This window comes from Callospermophilus lateralis, chromosome 8, assembly GCF_048772815.1.
Source record: "Callospermophilus lateralis isolate mCalLat2 chromosome 8, mCalLat2.hap1, whole genome shotgun sequence".
Lineage (NCBI taxonomy): Eukaryota > Metazoa > Chordata > Mammalia > Rodentia > Sciuridae > Callospermophilus > Callospermophilus lateralis.
Window position 1 is genome coordinate 49067515 of NC_135312.1, and position 7593 is coordinate 49075107.

The following is a 7593-nucleotide window of genomic DNA, read 5'->3' on the forward strand; positions in this document are numbered from 1 at the left end:
TTTTAAGATGGGATGAAAATGTAGATGAGTGAAATCACTGCTGAATTAGGAAGATGTTGGCATTTAACAAATGCTTGTATTATTGCTATTTGCCATTAGCCTTAGTCACTAGATTAAAGGAAGACTTTTATGAGCCTTGGAACTTTTTTTAGACTTTCAGCTGAACAGATCCATGATTTTCATTGTCCATACCACTGAAATTTAGTTTCCTGATGCACTAAAAGAAGAGCTCCCATTCTGATTAACAGAATCCCTTTGAGAATCAAACCAGAAAATCTTTGAAGAAATATAAGGAAGTATTGTAGAATTCTTTCAAATACCATATATAGAAATAATCAGAACTGAGATGGACAGTAGGTCTCTAGCAGTCTAAAGTCTTTTATTATTATTATTATTGTTACTATTATTATTATTATTTAAAAGAGAATAAGCCTCTTTCATGTAATTCTTGATACATTTATTTTTATATAAAATTTTGTCTTTTCCAAGCACATTATGCCTTCTTGTCAAAAAATCATTTCATCTCTAGCATCAAAGACATGATAAAAGATGTCTGTGTAAGTTATAACATGGGAACTCGTGGCAAGTTCACAACATAATGTTCTATAGGTTATCTACTATGAAATAGAGTTTGGGTACCATTTGCTTCATGGTAATAAGAATGGCCAGTGGCCCAGAATATCAAGAACCCTCAAAACTTTATCCTAATTTATTCCTGACAAATAATACAAGAGCAAATATTAAAGTATGAATATATTTTTCTCATGTGTATTCTGCAATATCCACCAATCTTGGTCCTACAGTGGCAGTTTAGAATATTTTCTGAGGGAATCTTAATGTTCGAATTTGCTTAGAAACAGTGATGACGGTTTTATCTCGAATTTCATTTTAATTGGGATCAAATTTTTCATTTATTTTTCTCTGGAGCGTAAGAGAAAACTAATGGAGATGATGGTGGAAGAGAGAAACTATAACTTCTAGGCAAAAAAAAAAAAAGAGAATTATTTCTAAGTTCATGCCACTTAAAATGAAATAAAAAATGGTTTTGGATCTGTCGTAAAAAACAAAATGGACAAACAACATAAGTTTTTTGTTTTGTTTTGCATAGACAATGCTCACTCTATACAGAAAAGTGCATTCACAAACAGAACTGTTATTGGTAATTGCTTATGGTCTTTTTGCTACATATAAAAATCTTAATTTGCTTTTATCAGATTTTTATTTAGAGAAAATACAATTGGACACTAGACTCTCCACAATGGGCTCAATGGCAGAGGAAGAATAGGTAATAGCATACTTTCCTTCTGCTTTAACTTTCTGCATTAATTTAACAAAGTATTTTCTTTTTGTTTATTACAAGAAAGAGTGACAAAAAGAATGACAAAGTGCAAGCTTATAATCTGGAAGAAATATAAGTAGAGCCCAGAAGAAATTAATTTCAGCAAACATAGCAAGAGGTAGAAATCATGTGGCTCTTCCAGCAAAGCAAATGTCCCTGAAGAAGGTAAAATCTTACTATCTGAAAGTGGATGGATGGAGCCTGACCTTCAGTTAAGGTTAAGGTTACAGGAAAAAGTTCAGAGATAAAGATATGGAAGATATTAATTTAGAAGATCCATCATCTAGACATTAGAAGCTCCCAAGAGAAAGAAAAGAGCTATAAAAGAAGATAATAAAAGAAAAAATATATATAAAATTTCCCCGGATGGTGGATTTTATCTTTAAATTGGGGGTATACCAAGTAAGTAGCAGGTAAAACAAGATGGGGGTAGGTGTTAGAAGTGAAGTTCCTGTAAGTTTCCAGTAAGAGGAAAAAGTTCACTGAGGTAGAAAGGGAAAAAAATTGTCAAGAGACAATGGATAACAACAACAGTATAATGCCTCCCAAAAAACAAAACCAACAACAACAACAAAAACCCAGCAATGCCCTCAAAGTTGTGAAAGAAAAAAAAAAAAAAACTTAGAATTTTGTAGCCAGGAAAGCCATCAGTCCAATGTGAGGGATCTGACAGGACATTTTAAGCAAAGACACAAAAATTGACTCTAACATATTTTTATGAGTTGCAACTGTTTTCTTTTGAGTTGGTACTCTTTTCCTTTACTGGAGATTAAACCTAGGATTGTTTAACCTCTGAGCCACATCCCCAGTTCTTTTAATTTTTATTTTGAGACTAGGTCTCGCTACATTGATGAGGGTCTCACCTAAGTAGCTGAGTCTGGCTTTGAAATTACAATTCTCCTGCCTCAGCCTCTGGAATCACTGGGATTACAGGTATGTACCACCACATCTGGCTATAATGTTTTTAAAAAATTAAAATATAAAGCATTATAAAAGATTGAATAATTCTGAAGTTAGAGTGAAAGACACCATGATGCTTAAAAACACAGCTATATTTCTAATTGTTAGATAACTGAGAAAAGCATTAGGACTAGGCTAAACTTGAAACTCTTGTTAAAACATCTTTGACTTAGTAATGATTGATAATTAAAATAATTTATTCACAATGAATGAATTTTATTTCATGAAAGAAATTTGTCACATATATAAAAATAATTAATTAAAAATATCTTCATCACTTATTATAGAGTGACATCTTTTACTTGGGATTTGGTATAAAATTTTATATAATAAAATAGTAACAAAAAGCTAATAAATAAAAAAATAGTTTTGTTTAGAAATCCAATATCATAAAATTGCTTGCAATTCTCAATTAATTCTTACTGTCTGTAACTTGGAAATAGATAGAAACTTCAAATTGAGTATCATCATAGTAAATTTGATTTTTTTTTCCTAAACAGTTTTTTTTTAAAAAGTAGGGAAGATTAAAGAACAAATAACTCTTGCTCTGAAATAAATCTATAATTCTGCATTTCTGACAGCTTTATATAGTTTATTATTTTTAATCTGCTAATAACTTATTTATTTTACTTTGGGTTTAACAATAACTAGGTAGCAAATTGCTCAGACACTTGACGTTCTGATACTATAGCTAGAAATAAGTAGCCTTTTTTTTTTTTTCGATTTCCTGAGCTTGTACAAAATTGCAAATCTATGCAATCATTTTGTAGTTGTTGCAAAAAACCATGACCTATGCTAGAAAAAATGAATTACTTTGGGATGCTACTCAGTGGTAGAATAACAAATCAGATAAATTGTTTTTGATTACCAAAGTCTGACTTATCCTCAAAAGTAAACATGTTAGACTGTGATCAGTCAGATTCTGGTTTTTCAACGCAAGATTTTCACTTTGCTTCATGAAAACGTGTAGCTATTTTTTCTCAATGCTTCTCAGTTTTTGTGTCATTTAATTTAAAAGGTGCTATAAATTATTCTGTTGTCTCAATAGCATGATTAACAATGTGGAGTCTGAGTAATGTGGTATAATTTTCATGTGTTTGGTATGAAATAAACATGGGTTTCATTCTACCTTTGAAGAGTAGTCAGGTCTTGCACAACTTCTTAACATCTTTGAGCTCCTGTTTCATCGTCAGTAAAAGGAAGCAATAATATTATTATTTTCAAAGGTAAGAAAAATTTGAATACAGAATGGTGCATTTTCATTAAATTTTAATTTTTCTTTGCCACCCTATCCTCCTATCTGGTCAAGAGTAAATACAGGATTGGGGAAAATTTTCTTTTTTTATACAATCCTTACTTCTGTAGCAAAACAGAAGCAAGAATATTCTACTTGGTAACAAAGTACTCTGAAATATTTGTATCAGACTATTCACTAAAAGATTAAATACTATTCTTACTACACTGAGTTTTATGCACAGGCAAAGGAATTATGGATTATTTTCATGGGCACAGTGATATCACTTTATTATGATGCAGATGCAAAGACTGAAAGTGTGATTCATTTCCTTGAGTGCAGCAGATTTTTTGCTATGCTTTTTATAAAAAGAGACTTGTATGATATAATACTTACAAGAAGCAAGGAGGGTTTGTACTTAATAATACCTCTTCCTTGGTTAAGCAATTCCTCTTTCTATAACATAGCAGCTGCATAGTGATGAGAAGGACAGAGGCTGACACTGGTCAATAAAAGCTCTTCTTTGTAGATACTGCACACAGCTGTTTTTTTTTTCCAAGTTAATATTGTACTGTACTGTCACAAATAACTTTTAATTGGGAGTTGACATAGAAAGTTCATGTTCCATAATCTCAATCAATTTCTACTTTCAAAAAATAATTCAAATGCAAACATTCGTGAAAATCTCTTTGTAAAAAACGAATCCTGGTGGCCTTTTAAATATATAGCATAGGAAATTCAAACATTTTTATTAGAACTAACTGAAATCATTATACAAAGACTGTAAATTTAAAGTATTGGGAGAGGGTCAAGCATGACAGTCGGATTTAACTGTATTCAAAGGGTTTTTTTATTTTCTGAAAAAATATAAAATTTCATATCTTACACTACAAAAACATGTACACAAACCAAAAGCACATAGAGCTTCAAATGGGAAAAGAAATACAGAAATGCTAATCCTTCTTTGAATTAACTCTGAGACAGGGACTTCAGATATCTTGATGCCTATCAGAGGATAAAATATGCTATTGCAGCTGCTCTCACCTGCCTGAAACTAAGATAACATATCAACAAATGACTGAGTCTAAGTTTATTCTCAGACTATTATAAGTGGAATTTATACACTTTTACATAATTAATTGCAAAACTACAGCAGTCTAAAGATTCACAAATATGTTGACCACTCAAACTTCAGATAATAAAGCCCCCAGAAGGAATAACATGATATATTTTGGCCACCTTCAATTATTTCTATTAACATTTTGAAGAAAAAGCAACATTTGTTTCTGATTATTATAAACAGATTTTTTTTAAAAAATGAATTGGTGTCTTCAAAGCAATAATTACATGGTCATTCTAAACAAGAACATTCAGTCATTTATATGTGAAAAGACTTTTTCATAAATGAACAAGAAATGAAAAAAATTCTTATCTATTTCTTTTTTGATACATTACTATATAATTAACAGCATAATAGAGAGAAAATATTCAATGTAACCAGCTGTGTTAGAGTTGAAAATAATGATGACTTATTCTAGTTATTCAGTTTCAAATAAAGCTAGCATTTGATTCTATTAATTCATCATCATCGTCGCTGCTGTCATCACCACCATATTGTACCTACTTTGTATTTACTTTGAGTTAAACATCTGGAAGGACATAAACAAAGACAGTTTACTATCACAATTAGCTTTCTTCTTTTTTCTTATTTTTAGAACAAACAAAATGAGAAAAGAACCTTATTTTACTATGCAACATTATCCATCTGGTAAATTTCTAACACCTGACTCAATAGTGTTTGCTATCCATTACAGCCACAAAAGCTTCCAAAGGTAAATATCTATACTTGTGCTTCTGAGAACCCACTTCAAATGGGAGAAAGTACCGTGTTTTAAAATATTTCACTTTCACATAGAAATTAAATGCAGGTCATGCAGATGTATTAGTGCTCAACTGGCATTAATAATGTTGTATTTTAAACTTGAGATATGAAATGGTGCCTTCATCATTGCACACTGGTTAAAACTCTTTCTAAAACAGAATTACAACTGTTTTGTGTTGTTTAGGCAACTCTAAAATGATGCTGATTACACATAGGTTTACATGAAATATTGGGGTACAAATTTTTTTCAGTATTGGGAATAAAACCCAGGACCTTACACATGCTAGGCAAAGCACTCTACTACTGAGCTACACTCCTAACCTGGGATATAATTTTACAGTGATCCTAAAATTTCAGAACACTGAGTTGGTGAATAAAATATATGAAATAAAAGGTCATGCACATTAACATTTTTAAAAATGGGACAATGAATTTCTTTACATTTTTACATACAATTAATACATTTCAAAAAGAGGAACTGATTATGTGTCATATTACATGTGAGCAAATGGCAAGGTTAGCAACAAATTATGATTGATAAAAGTAGTAATTGAGTGACTTCAACAGGTATCAGTAAAGTGAAAATAACTCTCTGGACATACCTGTTTTTCAAAGTCTAACACTGAGAAAGATAATGCCCTAAAGATATTGCTACAGTAAAATTGCATATTATTTGGAAAATCTATTGTATATGCTAAAATTATCTAATCTATGCTTTATTTTTGGTAAAATGATGGGTGACAAAATGAATACTCAATAGAATAAAAATTATACAACTGAGATTTTCAAATCTTGCCCTGGGTTACAGCCTCACTGTATTTCAGAAAATTGGCATGTTCTCCTCATTCTATTTCTCGCAGGAATAGATGAGATTGGCTCTTTCCAATTAGTGACATATCCAGTGGTGAACAAATATTTTAGAAAAGTATTCTTTCCTATTTTGGAGGGCAGAGTACATCTTATTTGAAAATCTCTTTATCTGTTCTAAAAATCTTATCAACATTAAAAAAATTCTCAACCAACTTGAGATATGGATGAAAGTTATATGTGGCTATATAATTTTCAATTAGAATCCTTTTCTGAAATGAACACCAATATTGCAAAGGAGGAAAATCAACTCAATCCAAATTAATATATATTCTTTCTTTGTGAAAATGTGTAAATCTACATTGTAACTTCTAGTCACTTAAATATACACCACCCCAAAAATCCCAATTGACTCTGAAAATACAAAGTTGGAAAACAATTTTGGAAACAATTTTATGTCCAAACAATATTGGCTTGTTCACCTGTTCTACAAATGTATAACAGCTTTTTTTTTCAATTCTTAAGTCTTTTTCTACTTTGAAGTTTCTCAATTGATACTTTATCACTTAGATTTCCATACTTTAGAAAATTCAGTGTACTGAAACACAATCTCCAATTATTTTGTAAAAAAGGATTTAGGTTCAACATTTCCCTATATTGAATAAATGCATCTTTAGTAACAGTAATGTCTATTTACTTGTGATTTTATCAAAACAATATTAATTTTCTCAACTTTCTCTGGAAATTTCACTAACCTAATAGAGCAAAGTTACAGCATAGTTTATATGGAGCTATGGTACTCTACAGAGATGGAACTCAATGCATAATTTGAAAAGTATTTAGACCATTTCTCTCTCCCTTCTTTTTTGTTGCTGTTTTGGCTTTTTCTTGTGCTTTGACAAAACGTTATATTATAGCTTAAGTAAAGGGTGGGCAGGATAGAAAGAAGTTATTCCCCACAAGCTTATTCTTGTATAAATCAACATTCAAGTAAAACAGATGCTCAGGAAAAAGAGAGTACAATTAATCTAACACAAGTACATGTCCTATGGATTCCACCACTCCAAGGATAATCTGACATACTTACTATTACCATTGAGAATCATGAGTAAGTGAAATCTAATTCAAGTACTCTGCTCCTTGAATGATCACGTGCCATTACATGATTTTAATAATGTACAATAATACAGAACTTTTGTTCACATAAGGAGCTCAGTTTTGTATGCTTTCAATAAATTATGTATTTTTTACCATGGTTTATTTATCCTTCTTCACCAGGTATATTTATGAAACCTTCAGAAGATATGACTTATATTCCCTAATAAGTCCAATTAAATAATACTTCAGGTTGGTTCCTCAAAATAATTTCAA